The sequence below is a fragment of the Hemiscyllium ocellatum genome, chromosome 23 (genome assembly GCF_020745735.1).
Source record: "Hemiscyllium ocellatum isolate sHemOce1 chromosome 23, sHemOce1.pat.X.cur, whole genome shotgun sequence".
Taxonomy (NCBI): domain Eukaryota; kingdom Metazoa; phylum Chordata; class Chondrichthyes; order Orectolobiformes; family Hemiscylliidae; genus Hemiscyllium; species Hemiscyllium ocellatum.
In genome coordinates, this window is record NC_083423.1 from 8,524,632 (window position 1) to 8,543,375 (window position 18,744).

General features: G+C 37.9%; 1 protein-coding gene across 2 annotated transcripts in view; it reads left to right on the forward strand.

The window, feature by feature from the left end:
- taf3 (TAF3 RNA polymerase II, TATA box binding protein (TBP)-associated facto) overlaps positions 1-18,744 on the forward strand; it is a 184,869-nt gene that overhangs the window by 75,960 nt on the left and 90,165 nt on the right. The window contains exon 1 of one of the 2 annotated variants that reach the window (XM_060842639.1): positions 7,601-7,689. The exons of the other annotated variant lie outside the window; for it this stretch is intronic. The gene's annotated coding sequence lies outside the window, so the exon portion shown is untranslated. Of the gene's footprint in view, positions 1-7,600; positions 7,690-18,744 lie in introns of those variants that run through there. 2 annotated transcript variants of the gene reach the window in all.

The following is an 18,744-nucleotide window of genomic DNA, read 5'->3' on the forward strand; positions in this document are numbered from 1 at the left end:
GATGCCTTCTGATGGTAAGAATGACTAGAAAAAAAATGTCAATCATTATTCTAATGGGGGGGGAGGAGGAGGAGGGGTGGGGGGATTGTGGGGGAGGGGGAGGGAGAGAGAGAGATAGTGAGTTCCACATGGTCTACTGCTGTGCTACAGTAAGTTTGAAAGCTGAAAAGATACGTCTGCAGAGGAAGGTTATAATTAATAGGACAAAATATATGTTTCTTACTGAATATTAAAAAGGACAGCACCTTAAGACTGACTAAAGAGGACAGCTACATCTGTTTTTTAATAAGTAATGTTAGTATGTATTTTTGATCTGTATCAATTAGATAAATTTTCTCAGTGAAGTGCAATCATCACATATAAAGAGGGTAATAATCAACATATGGAGGAAAGTTGAATTGTAAGAAGTCCATGTGGAATAACTCTTCCATATAGTGTTCCTCTGTTGTATTTTAATTGACAAAGACAGTGAAATGACATCTAGCATTTTTCAGTAGTGTAAAACTAGATCAGTTTCTATGTCATTACAGTCAGTCAGTATCAAATCAGACTGTGTGTAGGCTGGCAATGACTTTATACATGGAGAGTTACAATATTGTAAACTTTGCAGAGCACTACCTTTGTTGGTACCAGCAAGTTAATTTACTTGGAGAATTTTGAACTACTGTCTGCATTTTGGGACATATCCCCCCTATCTCTACTAATTTCCATCTCTGGTTTCAGAAAATATGTGATAAACATCTGGTGACTTAGAATCAAAACCGGGAACCAGTCAAAGCCTCAGTCTCAGGCATCAGACAGCTAGATAGGCTCTGGACCAGATAGATAGAATTTGCAAATGTGACTTGAGTGAACAATATCAGACATCTCTTTGGTGAGATAATTAGTGGCTCCTACCATAACCTCTGAAGGAAACCAATTGAGACAGGATATAACTAAATGAAATTGGATGAGAGTATCAATGTTAAATGACATCAGGTCTATAGTTGAAATCAAATGTGTCTTTACCTGCAAAGTAGTAACCCTGCTGTCAGTAATACAGTAATGCTACTCACATGCTGTGTTATTTTTGACTTCAATGACCAGAGTCAATGAAAGCACAAAACCCTGTTTATGGTGATGAAAATTAAATTAGAGTTGATTGTAGAATCCACAACACTCCAAAGTGAATCACAAATAAACAGTTGCCAAAGTTCCAGCACCAACACTGCTTTCTGAGAAGCTTGGTTTGTAAATTACCATCCAGAACAAAAAAAAATCAGCTTGAACAGCATCAACACAGACTGCATGTCTTCTGTAAGATGCAATGCATCAATTTGCCAAAGGGCCTTTGACAGCAGCTTCTAAACATGCAACTTCTAACACTTAGAAGAACTTTAGCATCCGACTTGTGAGATCACCAACATTTTCAAGCCCTAGAAAGCATTCTGACTTAGAAATGTATCACTGTTAGTTTGCTGTTGCTGGATTAAAATCTTAGACCTCCTTCCTAATTGCACCTGACCGATGTATACTGAAGAATTTCAATAACTCAACTCTCCATCACCTTAAAGGCAATTAGGGGGTAGTCATTAAATGGTAGCCTATCAAGTAATCCCCCAAAACAAATTTAGAAACAACTCCTACAGCATAGATAATTGTAATTTTGGTTGCAGAGCTGCAAAATGTTCAGCATACAAACTTGAAGGATTTTTTTCAGCACAGTGTTCATATGCTGTCTGAATTAAAATAGAACAATGAAACTGATTTCTACTGAAATGTATCTTAGTTTTTGGGTGTGATTCCAACCTTTAGGTTTCAATGGTGGTTTGTCAGTAGTAAGTACATAGGAACTCATACAATTTTTTTTTGCTTTTTATTTAAAGGATATGGCTTCCTCAATTGTTTACTAGGCAAATAAACTTTGTGCGAAAATAGGTGTCTGGACAAAGTCTCATCTGAAACTCTCAGGTGTTCTTAATGTGAAACAAAACTATGGAGTCCTTTAATACATCAAACTAATCACATTCTTAAATCGTTATTGAAAGGAAAAATAGCTTTTACATTTTAAAAAGGATAACTGATCCATTTAATGACTTTCATACGTGTGTGTCAGCAACATTTTGGGGTGGAAACCTTGCAGTGGGATAAAACTAGATTTTTAATCCAATATACGGAGCAAAGCTATTCTGTCCAGTATAACAAATACAGATTGAAATAGTTCAGGCCAAATTATTTTGTTGATGCTGTAAAACTGTAAGTGACGTTATTCGATGATATTTCTAATATTTGTTTACTAAAGCATCCTAGTTTGTGGATAAATTGATTGTTAATGATTAAACAGGCCGAGGTTTCTTTTTATTTCTGTTTGATTTGTACACTGCAGGTCAAAAATTGTACTTTTCATCTGAATACCAATTGAGACTTTGTGGGAATAATATTTTTGCTGCAGTCTTTTACTACCTCTTTTCTGAAACAAATCTTTACTAATAATACATTAAAAAAGCATGACAAGGATCCTGAAAGTGATTTGTTGAGGGGTTTGAGTGGCGTAAACTGTAAGAGCAAAGGTTGAGCAACCTTGAAATTGAGATTTGAAACTACTCACTTGTATCAGTTGTGATTTCAATTCTAATTTTTCTATGGAAGTGTTTTAACGTATTTTTAGTCAATTTGATTCCAGGGAGGGGATTCTGATTTATATGTTATATTCATCATAAATGACAATGTTCACAGAAGAAGTTTAATCAGTAATCTGAGAAATTCAATTTCCACAATATAGAGTATTATATCTATAACTAAAGTATATCATGATAGACCACCTGTCTCACTGACTGTGTCATCAGTATTGTGGATTGAGCAGCAAGGGCATGTAGTTAATAATGTAGCTAAAGATTTTTTTTTTGAATCCTTAGTGTTCAAAGATCATGCTGGATAATTGAAATATAATGTTCTTGATGTTTAGCACTGCACTGCTATAGCAAGTAAATATGTTAGAGACTAGAATTACTTTATTAATGTAATGGTACAGTGCAGTTTTCTATTACCAAAGGAGCTAGAAGATAGGATTTAATCGCAACATAAAATGTGGGCGGAAGATTACGTTGCAGTGCAGTCAGGAGTTCATTTAGAAACATATAAAAGTAACAGTAATAGCACTGAATGCAAAGGCCAGTCTGCAGAATACAAACAAAGTATTGAGAATGCTGTTATGCCTCATAGAGCTGGCGCTGGTAAAAATGCACTGATAAATGTGCTGATAAACCAATGAGAAAGGGACGCTGCCACAAAGCCTGTCATGGTCGAAGGAAGTGTCCAGTTAGAGTAAATTTCATTGCGTGGTCAAATACAATGAAATTAAGCATAATTTGCTAAAGTGAAATGGCAGTGAGAAAGCTTGAAAATGCTCCTGGGAGCAGAAAGCGATCAATTTGCAGTGCATTCAGTGGAGGAACTGAAGTAAGCAGAGTCAATAGACAGAGGCATGTCTGCCTCAGGAACCTCACATTTCAACAGACTAGTGTTAAAGTACCAGTTAATACTGATCAAGAATTATGCTGTACTTTGCATTATTAAAAAGACAATTGGATTACATTTACAACAAATTTGTAACAGAGCTATTATGATTGTGTGTATACTTTGAAACATAAAGCTACTTGATCTAATTATAAAACTGTGCAATTAAAATAAAACAAATCACTGAAGTGGTAAGATTGTTCTTTCTTACCAATCCTAAGATTTAAATTAAGTTAAAAATTTGTGCATTGTTGCTACAATATTTATTGTGACTTCATGTGTATCCTCAGCTTTTATTGTGTACAGGATTGATCCTGAATATTGTGCGTAAGGACAGTTTACCACTAGGTTTTGGAGGAAAAACATAGCATCTGATACTCAGTATATTATAATATTTCCCAAAGGCTTGCCGCCATATTAAGTTACTGACAAGATCCATTATATCGTCATGATGTACACCATAAAACTGTTAATGTCCCTTTTGTCCTCAATCACAAGCTACTCTTTTCAAATTCAAATGACTTTGGGAGAACGTCCATGTCAACTGGACCACTACACATTAAAAAAAATGCAAATTTATAAAAATGAAATACCACTATCGTCTTTAACAGTTTGATGTTATCTGAATCCCTTGGTGGGATTATTGGCTTATAATTCATTTATAACTTTCTATCCTTCACTTTAATAAGTTCATTTGGTAGACTGTGAAAATGTAACAATAGAAAAATCATACATTCTGGAATTCTGAAGTAAAAGCAGAAAATGCTAAAAATGAAAACGGGTTACCATCAGCTTAAACAGCACTCAACTGTGAGCGTTCTGAACTGAAAAAGATCACACCCATAATGCTAACACAACCTGTTTCAGATACTAAACCACCTGTTATGCATTTAAAGTTTCCAAGTTGTTCTTGTGCTTTTTGCAGCATTTTTCATTGCAAATGTAAAGACCTAAAATTTTAGTTCCACTGTTAATATTTGTCTTGCTCTTAAACTCCCATCCTGCTCATCTTAGGTCTGTAAATGACCACTTTTTCTGCACCTGTTCTGAGATCAATCTCAATTTTAGGCAAATGCAATGCTTCTTTTCTTCAGCTTTCTACTTTGGTGCTAAGTGGGAGACCAGCCTTTGAAAAATGAGCATTGCATGTGCATTATAACTCTGAATAATAGGTGCAGCATGTAATGCATTTATAATATTCAGCTAAGTTTTGAAAGCTCACCCCTAAACTTGGTTATGGAATGAAAATAAACGGAAGAGGTAAGGTCAGAAAGTAGCAAGGCCAGATGTGGTGAGACATTAGCAACTAGTTGAGGACTTCAAGGGTTATTATTGCCATTGCACCGTTAGATAAATGTCAGATAAATGCCAATATATAAGTTAACATTTTATGCAATGAAGTATCCATCCAAAAACAGTAGTCAGCTTACACATAGAATATAATGACGTCATTATGGATGAATGGTATTTTGAGATATTGTTGGCATCCAATGCAAAGAATGGGCATGTCTTAAACTACTGCAAATCTTTGCAACACAGCTTGATCCCTTGTGCCTGGTTTTAAGATAGTGGTAAATTAACCATTTGTAGAATGAAAAATTGAGGCTGACTGCTAATATGAGTGTAACATGTCCTGTTTGGAAGGAGCGTTATCATCTTTGTTGATTAAATGCAAATACATGATTTTGGGGCTGGAAACTTTATATAATAGGTTTTACAATATAAATTACTGATGTTCCCTTTCTCTTTTTTCCTCCTCCTACAGAGTATTGTCTTGCTTCCTTTCATCTCTTCTTGACCCAGCTGCATTTCTTACTCTGATTACCATAATTCCTTCAGAGAGAAAGGAACGCAATAATGGCAGGTTGTGCATTAGTGCATTCTGAAGAATGAAATATTAATCTAATGCAGAAATCCTCAATATGACAAATGGATCATATATTCCGATGTTGTGATTAGATCCAATTTTAGATGACTTTTCATGGAATTGCTGTAGAAGTACAGTTTTGCATTATATCCAACTCAGTGAGGATATGTCAAAACACATTGATGAAGGTAAAGCAGTGGATGTGGTGTTCATGGATTTTAGCAAGGCATTTTATAAGGTTCCCCATCGGCTCATTCAGAAAGTAAGGAGGCATGGTATACAGGGAAATCTGGCTGTCTGGATACAGAATTTGCTGGCCCCCTAGAAGACAGAGGGTAGAGGTAGATGTAAAGTATTCAGCCTGGAGCTTGCTGACCTGTGCTGTTCCGCAGGGATTGGTTCTGGGACCTCTGCTCTTTGTGACTTTTATAAATGACTTGGATAAGGAAGGGTGAGTTAGTATATCTGCTGATGACATGAAGGTTGGTGGAATGGTAGACACTGTGGAGGCCTATTGTAGGTTGCAGTGGAACATTCACAGGATGCAGAACTGGGCTGAGAAGTGGCAGATGGAACTTAACGTGGAAAAGTGTGAAGTGATTCACTTTGGAAGGTTGAATTTGAATGCCTAAAACCGGATTAAAGGCAGGATTCTTGGCAGTGTGGAGGAACAGATGTTCTTGGAGTCCATGTCCATAGATCCCTCAAAGTTGCTACCCACGTTGATAGGGTTGTCAAGAAGGCGTATGCTGTATTGACTTTCATTAGCAGGGGGATTGAGTTTAATAGCCTCAAGGTTATGTGCAGCTCTGTAGAGACCTGGTTGGATCATACTTTGAATATTGTGTTCAGTTCTGGTTGTCAAAATATAGGAAAGATATGGAAGTTTTAGAGAAGGTGCAGAGGAAACTTACCAGAATACTGCCTGGACTAGAGGGCATGTTTAATGAAGAGACATTGTGGGAGTTAGGACCTTTCTCATTAGAATGAAGAAGGATAAGAAGTAACAAGGCATACATAAATTGATGAAGCTCGTCATGTTTAGGGATGCTGGTGCGGTTACTAACGACTGGGTCTTCCATACAAATTTTTAAAAATTTCTCTCAGATGCTGTTTCTGTGTCTTTAGTTATATTGGATACCCAGATGTAACCCAGTGAAAGGGAACATTGCATTGTAGAACACTGATTTTTGACAGATGATTCTTCACACACAACTCTAGTAGCATCCAGCTTACCTCTTGTGTGGGCAAATGAATTAAACCAGTGTAACACAACTCAAAGGCCACAAAGAACTGCCAACATTTGGTGCACGTAGTTTCTATAATTGGTTTTGACATGATTCATTACTATTAAATTTCTTGGTTGCTCATGCATGCAACGTTTAACTGAGAGTTTATACATTACCTGGAAAACCCTTCTTTCAAGGAACCAGAATGATTTTTCTTTTAACATTTAAGTGAAGTCAGTTAACAATTTTGCAGGCAAAGCATTGTTTTTTTCATATCTCAATATGTATTATTAAAATTGATTTCATTATGAGAAATAGGATGCGAACTATCCTTGTCAAAGGATACATAGGGATAACCAATAAACATGGAATTATTATCATTGCCCACATCTCAAGAAAAAAACATCAAAATTGATTTTGCATTTTCTTTATATTTTCTGAAGAAATGCATTTTAAATTGATAAACATCATGCTTTAGTAATCATTTATTACTTTAAGGAAAATAACAGATTTTGCAGAAAACATCAGTAGTTATTTCACAAATGTGTAAGATAGGCTTTATAGTTTTCAAAGTATTCAGCTATTATTACTTTCCATTTTGTGCTTCACAGTCAAATGGAGGTCACTTTTTTTCCATACGTTTACCCATTCACTTCATAATCCATTTTGCAGTGTGCTGGGTGTAACTGATTTTATCTTTTAGATTCAAAGACAGCAATTCATTTGCAATTCTAAACAGGAGTTGCCATTATACATTTCAGGTCACTGAAGGTGAGAGTTATTTCTGTTTCTTTCTGTCGGGTTGTCCTAGTTCTTTAGTGGCTATGGTTCACTTCATTGCCCTGCGGTATTCAATAAAGGAAGGATTTTTCCTTCAGCAGGGTGGTCAGCACAGTAGTAGCTCACAGCTAAATGTTAATCACTGAAGAATTGTCTATTGCATGCTCAGCAACTGTTGAGTTTCACCTGTGTATTTTGTGTGATTAGACTTTACTGCCATCAGGACAGTGCTGACTGAGATGTAGCTCTTCAGCTGTGCATCCCAATCAAAATAGATTGAGTCTGGCTGCATCTTAGAGTTGTTTTCTGGAACCAATTGTAAGTATGATTGAACAGTGATGAATGTTTTGTATTTTGAATGTTTTGCCATGGCAGAGCTTATGTTGGTGTGAGGTAGAGGACTGGAGTAACTGAGCATTAAAAACCCCTTGTTCATATGTACAGTTGAAGCTCATAATTGCTCGTAAATCCTATGTTTTTACATTCTTACTGAAAAGTAACATTGGATTTAAATGGATATCAGGATCCAAACTAACAGTGGTGTTAATATCGACATGGGAACGAACATTTAAGTATGAAGAACATAAGTGAAAGTTTGCAAACCTGTATTCTGAATGCGTATATCAAGGGTTTAACAAGCACTGCATTATTTTTCACCTGTAAGTGAACATATCAATATGGGCTAGTTAATTTTCTACTGCTTTCCATGCTTTTTATTCTTTTAAACATTTGGAAATCTGGCCTTTTTGTAGTATTTCGGGCATAGCTGATCTTGATAGCTTCATGTTTTGTTGACTTTCGTACAAAGCATTGAGGCAAATATAAGATTATGACTGTCATTTAAATTTTAGGAAGTCGGCCCTGTTCGTACACTTTTATCACTTGCAATCTTGATGCACCAAGTTGTGACTTAATGTGTAACTATGAGTTTCTATCCTGTGCTGTATTCTTAAATGCCATTGTTACCATCTGCTTAAAAATCTGAAAATATTGAAAGAGAATTCTATACTAGAACATAGTAATTTACCACTAAGTAAATACCTGTGAAGCTGAAAAGATTTGAAGGCCTGACATAAGGATTTTTAATGCAAAATTGATTTCCATTTATGTTATATGGAAATGTAATGAACAGTACAAAGCTTGGTGGGAAGGTGAATTGTGAGCAGGGTGCAAAGATGTTTCACTCTGATTTGGGCAAGTGGACAAGTGCATGGTAGATGAAGTATAATTTGCATAAATGTGAGGTTATCCACTTTGGTAGCAAAAATTACTTCAATGGCGATAGATTGGAAAAGGGGAAGGTACAATGAGACTTGGGCATCCTTATATACCAGTCATTGAAAATAAACATGATAAGAAGGCAAATGATAGGCCTTCATAGAGAGAGTGTTTGAGTTCAGGAGCAAAAATGTCTTGCTGCAATTGTTCAGACCTTGGTGAGACCACACCTGAATATTGTATGCACTTTTGGTTTCCTTATCTGGGGAAGCATGTTCTGGCTATGGAGGGAGTGCAACAAAGGTTTTATCAGACTGATGGCAACACTGAAGTACAAAGAGAGACTGAATCAGTTAGGACTATTTTCACTGGCGAAACCTACACAATCCTAACGGGACTAGACATGATGGCCAGAGAGTCCATGGTCTAAAGATATGTGGTATGCCACTAAGATGAGGAGAGGTTTCTTCACCCAGAGAGTGATGAGCCCGTGGAATTCTCTTTCGCAGAAAACCGTTAAGGCCAAATGTTTTCAAGAAGGAGTTAGATATAGATCTTCGGGTTAAAGGAATCATCGGGGAGAAAGCAGGAAGAGGGGACTGAATTGGATGATCAGCCATAATCATATTGAATGGTGGAGCAGATTCAAAAGGCCAATTGCCCTTAAACAGTGGGCAAAATAACTCCGTGCATGCACATTAGGCTCATGTCACCCACAGTAATTTTGAGGTTCATCCATTTCTGAGTGCTTTGCATATTGGAAAACAACTTTATTATCTATATAGATCCTATTCTTACACTGATGGAGTCACATGGCATGTTATGAGTTTGGATTAGGCAAAAGTGAGGACTGCAGATGCTGAAAATCAGAGTCGAGATTAGAGTGGTGCTGGAAAAGAACAGCCGGTCAGGCAGCTTCCGAGGTGTAGGAAAATCGACCTTCCGGGCAAAAGCCCTTCATCAGGATGGATATGAGTTTGGCAAAGAAGGACTCTGGTGAAACAGTTCACGATTGCATCAAATGGTTAAAATACTCCCTTTAGTTTTATCAGTTATACTCAGGAATACATTAAATATTTGTCACTGGTATAAGTTATTGTCATGAGAGAAGGTAGCTTAAAACTACTGTCAACTTAACAATACTTAATAGAAATATTGCATAATGTTGTATGTTGTACAATTTTGTGAGTCAAAAATGTGAATGTTTTGTTGAAGATAACATGAATTACAGATTTCAACCTATTCCAAAAGATGTACCATTGAACTGCTGCAGCTATTGTTTTAAATATATTACACAAAATAACAGAGGTCCGAGCAGAGTATGCAGAATTTCATGACCTGATGCATTTGATTCCTTTTTGTCCAACAGGAAATTTTTAAAAAGTTACTATAATCTTCTGATGGCCAGTTAATGCACTTTAGAGAAGCATTAGATAATATGTTAAACATTTTTTATCACTGTGAATAGTGATGGTTACTGATTAACTGTGACCAGTGTAAAAAAGAACACATAGTTTAATAGGTCGTAGTTACTGAATATGGAGAGGTCATGATCTAAGATTTTTTTATTGGTCAATCCCTTTACATGCATGCAAATACAAAATCATTTCAGTTTTTCATTAGAACATAGAACAATACAGCACAGAATAGGCCCTTCGGCCCACGATGTTGTGCCGAACGTTTGTCCGAGCTTAAGCACCTATCCATGTACCTATCCAATTATCGCTTAAAGGTCACCAATGATTCTGACTCTGCTACTCCCGCAGGCAGCGCATTCCATGCTCCACCATTCTCTGGGTAAAGAACCTACCCCTGACATCCCCCCTATACCTTCCACCCTTCACCTTAAATTTATGTCCCCTTGCGTCTTATGTCTCATTATTTCTTTGAGTTTGTCTATACTTTCATTTTATCACATCATTCGAAATGTTTAATTTGTTTAGCATTCTCTCAGTCTTATTTCAATAAGTATTCTCAAGACTTTTTGTTCTAGCATTGCCTTGCCAATCTTTACCCTTTTCAGATTCCATTCCTTAATTAGTTTGCAATAAGATCTAGAGAGTCTTGTTATGTTTACACATGCAGTTGGAAATTCTTTTTATTTAATTTAGAGTTTTACATGATGTGGACATTGCTGGTTAATCCAGCATTTATTTTCTATTGGCATTTGCTTTTGGAAGGAAGTGGTGGCCACAGCCCTGAGCCCAGCAGTAACCTGTAAGTATTCCCACAATGCTTTTGGCAATGTTATGACTATCAGTATAGCTCTGTTATAAAGAGGAGGTTGTCTCCCCTGTGAAAACTAGAATCGAAATACCCAAAGAGGAGCGCCTTGCCCTATTATCTGTAAACGAAGTGTGAAAAGTGGCGTAACCTGCTTTCAACAACTTCTAGTGGTTAAATAAAAAATCTCTAACACTCACTCTAAAATCACCAAGCAACAATTAATTTTACTTAAATCCAACAGTGAGCAAATTAGCTAAACTATTATCAAACTGAATAAATTCCTTCTAATAGGTATTTCCGAATAAAACAATATAAGTTCCACTATATGCAAAAACAAATTAGTCTTTCAAAATTATGTCTAAGTTAATGCTTTGTGCCGCCTTCTGTCAGGAATGCCTCCTCTAATTCTTCTGTCAGGAACGCTTCCTCTGATTATTTGGTTAGGAGCGCCTTTTTCCATCATTGGTGCTGTTATTTTTGAGGTGGTACGTGGTACTTTTTCTAATACTTGGATGACCCGGTGAAAGCCAGTTTCTCTCTTGAGAGCTGAGGGCTGTTAGCTCTGGCAGAAGGCAGTTAACGCTGGGGTCTTTGTCCAACTGCCCCCTTCTTTTATACCAGTGAAGATATAACCATATGTCTTACATAGAATTAGTCCTATATTGTGAAAACCATGAAATTTAAATTGAATAGGTTTCAGGTATCTACGTTCTTCAAATTTATTGACTAAATTCAAAATCTGGTGTCTTGATGAAGACTTATACTTGGCCTGCTAACTGTATGGCCTTTCAATACAAATGTTTCAGTTTGGGTGCTCTGTACTGGCAAACTCAAGCTGCTGCCAGACATCCATTTCAACTCTAAGCACAGAAAAAAATCATCTTTTAAAGGGACCACACTATGCTTCCCACCCCTAGCATTGTACAATTTTACACACACCAAGTTCTAACTTGTTGTCTTCCAATCTACTATTCCTCTACCCAACTTCACAACAAGCTCCAAGTCAACATGGTATGTGTCTTGGAAGGGTGATGTTTCCTATGTATCTGCTGCCATTTGCCTTCTAGATTGAAGAAGTCAGGAATTTGGTAGGCGCTGTTGAAAGAGCCTTGGTGAGTAACTACAAAGTATCTTGTAGTAGGCATACATTATTACCATGTGCGTTGGTGGAGGGAATGAATGTTTAAGATGGTGGATGGATACCATTTAAGTGTGATGCTTCATGCTGGCTAGTGTCAATCTTTTTGGGGATTAGTGGAGCTGCAGTCATCCAGACATGTGGAAAGTGCATATTCCTGACTTGTGCCATCTATATGGCAGACATGTTTTAGGGAGTCAGGAGGTAAATTACTTGCCACAAAATGTTTTCTGATAGGCTTTGTAGCCACAATATTTAAATGGCTGTTGCAGTTCAGTTTCTGGTCAATATCCCCAGAATGTTAATGGTGCCAGTGCCTCTAATGTTATGGGGAGATATTTAGGTTTTCTCTTGTTTGAAGGTTCATATGGTATAAATGTTGCTTGCCTGATCTTGATGCATATGTACATGGTTTCCTTCAGCACCTGAAGAATTGCAGATGATATTGATTATTTTGCAATCATCAGCAAACATTCCTGCTTTTAGCCTTATGATTGGAGCAGCTGAAGATGGTTCGGACAAGTACTCTACTCCTGTAGCGATGTCCTGGGATTAAGGTGACCAACTTGCAACAATTATAGCCACCTTCCTTAGTGCTAAGTCTAGCTATGATGAGTGGAAGGTTCTCTCCCTAATTCCCTTTGACACTAGTTTTGGTCGAGATCCTTGATAGCTAATTCAGTCAAATGCTGCGCTTAGATCTTTTATCTCTGTTGGGCCAAGGCTGCAATGAAATCAGAGCTAATTGGCCAAGGTGGAACCCAAGCGGAGTATCAGTTCACACGTTATTGCTGAGTCAATGCTTCTTCTTTTCATTCGTGGAGGGAATGTGAGCATCTCCGGCAAGGTCATTCTTTATTGCTTATCCTGAATTACCCAGAGGGCAATTGAAGATCATCTGCATTGGAGTCACAGCTATATCAGACCAAATAAAGATTGCATGATTGGGACCAAGCATTGAAAATGCTGGAACAGTTCAGCAGGTCTAGTGTCATTGAGTAAAACAGCATGGAAATAGACCTTTCAGTTCAACTCACCTGCGCTGACCAGACATCCCAATCTGACCTAGTCCCATTTACCAGCATTTGGCCCATATCCCTCTGAACTCTTCCTAAGCTTCTTAAATGCTGTACATTTTCCCATTTCCAGCATCCACAAAGATTTCCTTCCCTTAACACTTTGACCATATCTTCCATTGCTTTTAAGATAATGGGATAGCAATTGCCTGGACTGTGCCATCCTTTTTCTGGTTTATGTAATTTTACACATCACCAGTGTTGTAGCCTTTGCTGGAACAGCTTGAATAATGGTGTAACTCGTTTGAATGCATACACCTATAATACTATTTCCAGAATGTTGACAGGATCCATAATCATTTCTTGTGATCATGTAGAGTGAGTCAAATTGGCCCAAGACTGGCACCTGTGATGTTGGGTGGTTAAGGAGCAGACTAAAGTGGATTGACCATTCTGCACTGACTGAAAATGATTGCAAATGCTTTAGCCTTGTCTTTTACACTGAACTGCTGGGATTTACCATCATCAAGGATGGGTATATTTGTGGAACCTCATCTTCCAATAAGTTGTTTAATTGTCCACCACCCATACTATTAAATGTGACAGGACTGTAGATCTTTTGATTGTGGGATTACTTAATTCTGTCTACTGCACTGAAGACCAAAGCTGCGCAAACCATCCATGGAGATTGAGCAAGCTAACGTTTTGAGTCTAAATGACTCTTCATCAGAGCTGAAGAGCACAGCATTTATGCTGTAGTTTGAGGAGGGAGAGGAGGAGGAGGTGGGGTGGGGTGGGGGTAGTGGGTACAGGCTGCTGGTGGAAAAAAGATATTGATAGTTCTGTCTATTGCATGCTGCTTTCTCTTTTGCATGGAAATAATTCTATATTGTAGCTCCACCAGGTTGCCATATTATTTTTAAAAAACTTTGATGTGAAAGTGTAGGTGTTGGACTGGGTGGACAAAATTAAAAATCATATAACTCCAGGTGATAGTTCAACAGGTTTATTTGGAAGTACAAACTTTTGGAGTGCTGCTCCTTCGTCAGGTAGCTTGTAGAGTAGAATCATAGGACACAGAACTTATAACAAAAGATCATAGTGTCATACACTGATGCGATATATTGAACAAACCTAGATTGCTGTTAAGTCTTTCATCTTTTAGAATGGGATGCAGGTTTTGATTAATTAATATGTAAGTTAAATGTTCCTAGCTAGGAGAGATCACAGTATTGAAAGTGCTATGTATGAAGCTTTAGTGATAGTGCAGTTTGTGGATGGTGTACACTTCTGCCACTGTGTATCAATAGTGGAGGGAGTGAGCGTTGAGCTTTTTGTGTGTTATTGGAATTGAACCATTAGGCAAGTATTACATCACAAACCTGGTCCACTCATGCCTTGTAGATGCTGAAAATGTGTTGCTGGTTAAAGCACAGCAGGTCAGGCAGCATCCGAGGAACAGGAAATTCGACGTTTCGGGCCAGAGCCCTTATCCCCTTAGTAGTTCTCACTTGGTTATTAGCATTGCTTTTTTCAGAGTGCAGGACCTTCTGTAATAGGTACTGCTTATAGTGTACTAGTGAGTGATTAAAGTTTCTCTCAACAAGCAGTTCCCTTATCCCCTTATTAGTTCTCACTTGGTTATTACCATTGCTTTTTCCCGAGTGCAGGACCTTCTGTAATAGGTACTGCTTATAGTGTACTAGTGAGTGATTAAAGTTTCTCTCAACAATTCCTGATGAAGGGCTCTGGCCCGAAACGTCGAATTTCCTGTTCCTTGGATGCTGCCTGACCTGCTGTGCTTTAACCAGCAACACATTTTCAGCTGTGATCTCCAGCATCTGCAGACCTCAGTTTTTACTTGTAGATGCTGAACAAGTGCTGGGGAGACAGAAGGTGTACTACTTCTGCACAACTTCTTGGCCAGCCCTCTAGTTTTGGATAGCCCACAGTAGGAGACTTGTGGACACTTACGTAAAATAAATGATAATGTTCAGTGTCACACATCAGCCGAAGCCTGAAGTTCTCTAGGTTTTGCCATCACAGAGGAACCTTGATTATCCGGCATTCGATTAACCGAACTTCAGATTAGCTGAACAAGATTGCTAGGTCCTGATACGTGGCTACCAATATTTTCCGACATTTAATTAACTGAACGCAGTTCTCCCTGACCATGTCCTTCAGATAATCGCGGTTCCTTTGTATATGGGCATGGAAAATGTTTGTTGAGTTGTGAATAATAGCAAACATTTCCCAATTATCAGCAAGCATTCACACTTCAGACCTTAAATTGAAGCAAAGGCAGTTGACGAAACAGCTGAAGATGGTTAGGTCTAGGGCACTAGATCTTTGAAGGAATGTTGCAGCAATGTCCTAAGTTTGCGATGATTGCCGCCCCCAATACCCACAAGCATCTTCATTTTGGCAGAGAAACTACAACCAGCAGTTAATAGGTCTGATTACGATTGACTCCTATTTTGCTAGTGCTCCTTGATGATGCATTTTGTTAAAAGCTGCAATGATATCAACAGCAATCACTTTCACTATACCTTTGAAGTTCAACGCTATTGCCCATGTTTGGGTACGATGGCAATGAAATCACAAGCTGAGTGACCCTTTCAGAACCCAAATTGAGCATCAGTGAGCATTGCCGCTTTACAGCATTGTCACTGACTCCCACTGATGATTGAGAGTAATTGGTCAGGAGTTTTAATTGGCCAGGTTGGATTTGCTCTGCATTTTGTTGATAGGGTCTGTGCAATTGTCAGGTTGATAACTTTTGTAGCTATACTACAACAGCTTGGTTAGTGGCATGGCAAAGGTTTGGAATGGAAGTCTTTAGTATTGTTGCCAGACCTACAGCCTTTTTGGTAGCCAGTACCTTTAGCCATTTCTTGATAAAACGTAGATTGAATCAAATTGGCCAAAGGCTGCCATCAGAGATGGCTCATTCACTTGGCACTTCTGGCTGAAAGCAGCAGCAAATGCTGCAACCAAGATTTTTTCTAAGATATCCTAGTGTTTCCCTTTAATTGAGGATGGAGAAATTTGTGGAGCTGCTGCCTCCTGTTAGTTGTTATTTTATTGTCAGTTTGAGACTGGAGGTGACAGGACTGCAGAGGTTAGATCTGATCTGCTGATTGTGCCATCATTTGACCATCTCTTTTAAATGTTCCTTCTGCATTTTGACTTGCAGTAGTTCTGTGTTGTAGCTTCACCACAATTTTTGGTATGCTTGATGCTCCTGGAATGCTGTCATGCACTCTTTATTGAACAGTAATTCGTCCCCACTCTATTGAGTGGGGAAAATGCAGGCTACAGGATGGCAGATTGTGCTTGAATACACTTGTGCTGCTGATGACCCAACACATCTTTTGGATGCTCAGTTTTCAGGTGAGAGATCTGTTTAAAGGCTGTCCCATTTAGCACTGCTATATTGCCACACTGCATGATAGTAGGTTATTCTAAATATGTTGACTGTACTTTATCTACCTAATGACTTTGTGTCATTACTCCTACCATATTCTCATGCTCAGATATATCTGCATCAGGAAGATGAGTGAGATCAAGGTCAAGTAAGTTTTCTGCTTTTGTTCGTTTCCTCATCAACCTGCCACAGACCCAGTCTTGCTGATATATCCTTTTGGATGCTGCCATCTCTGTATGAGGTAATGCTGCTAAGCCACTCTTGATGTGGACCCCGGGTACATTTTGTGCCCTTTCCTCCCTCAGTGCTTCTCCCAAGTGATGTTCAAAATGGAATTGTACTTATTCATCAGATGAGAGGGGCCACCATATCCAGCAGTATGTTTCCTTGTCCTTGTTTGATCGGATGCATGAGAAATCATGAGTCCAGAGTCAATATTGAGGAGTCCCAGGGAATCTCCCACCTAGCTGTATATCATTGTAGCGTCACTTCCTGGTGAGTTTGTTCTGCCAGTGGAACAAGACATATCCAGAAATGGTGATGGTAGTGCCTTGGCTATTGTTTGTAAGGTATGATTCTATGAATATGATTATATCAGGCTATTGCTTGACTAGCATGTGGACTAGCATGTCTCTTGGACAACTCTCCCAAATTTGGCATTCAGATGTAAGGAAAGAGGATTTTTCAGTGTTGATAATGCTGGGTTTGTGTCAAAGTATTTGGTGCTTAGGTCCCTGCTAAATGGTCAGTCTTGAATAATTCCTTTAGTTAAACTTTGCAGTAGTTTTGACACAACTGAGCCACTTCCTAGGGCAGCGGGGTCAGCCATATTTATATGAATCTTGAAACCTTTGTAGGCCAGTCAGGTAACAAAGACAAATTTCCTTCCCTAAAGGGTATTAATAAATGAGATGTGTTTTATGCCAATTGACAATGGTTGTATGTTTGCCTTTAGACATGTCTTTAATTTCAGATTTTATTCAATTCAAATTTCAACATTGGCCAATATGGGATTCAAACCCTTGTCATCAGTCTATTATCTTAGAGTTCTGGATTGCTAGTTCAGTAACATTACCCCTATGCCTCCACCTGCCGTCCCTATATTCATTCTGTTGTCTTTCAGTAAATGTAATTGATGTGTTAGTCTGAATTGAGTGGTCTGACACCAGGATGTTTGCGCATGTATCAAAGATTAAAAAAAAACACATTTTCAATTTTATGATCCAAAACTGCCTTTATTTGTGACAATGTGTTTTGTGTATTTATTTCTGAGGAAATAGTAGGGGTGACATGGGTGACTAGAGGCTTATTCTTTTTTGCATAACAGTGTACTGTTGAAGTAGTTACCAAGCATCATGCAGGGTGAAAAAAAGTTAAATTGCTTTTAGATAATAGTTGTGCACCTCTTAAAAACCAGCTAATGGCAGAAACTTGGCAAGGGTTTGACCATTTTTCGCCAAAATAAATGCCAGGTCTGTTGAGCTGAAGGTAACAAGGACAGAAAGTTCAGTATGATTTCAATGGTAGAGTTGATCGACAGCATTCCTTGAAATAAATTTTCTTTTAATGGTTTCAGTGCAATGATGACTTCACTCCCTGTTGGGATGGTTGAAGACTGATGAAATGCAGTAACTCTGGTTGGTTTTTCAGGTTAGGAGTTGAAATCCTTGCAACGGTAAAATGCAAGGAATAGGAATTGAAATCTGATCGCTAATGGCTCATTTTGAGAAGTTGATGATTGTTGCTGTCCATAAATGCAAAAATTGGCTTATCGTCAATTTCTTAACGAATAATTGTATGGAACTTCTCATTTTAATTTTATAAGCTCTGACCCTTCTTGACTGTAGTTTTAAGATGCTAATTTTGGTCTCCTTACCTCCTTAAATAGTCAGTACAGCAAAAGCATTACCAAACATTGATAGGGATAAAGGACAGCTACAACTTGAGAGTGTTTATTGTAAAAACGTACACAAAAATCTATTTGTTTATAAACCACTTTCACTTTTGTGTTTTAATGGAATTGTACAAGAACAGGTCTGTTACACACCTGTGCAATACTTTGTAATGTTTGCTTCTAGCATTTGTAGCACATGGACATACTGTTAAAAATTAATATTTTCATTTCAGTATATTTTCTTTTCCTGCTTCTGCCTTTTCTTCAATGTAAACGTTTGTATTACTGACCTTTGTTCCATGTTAAGTAAACTACTTGTGCTCAACTGTTCTTGCGTAAATACTGAGAGAATTATTTTACTGAGTGCAGTTGTTCACAGTGAATAGCTGGATTGTAACCTATTTGAGTACATTTGGTCTGTTTTTAAAAAGTGAGTATTGTTATCAGGAGCAAT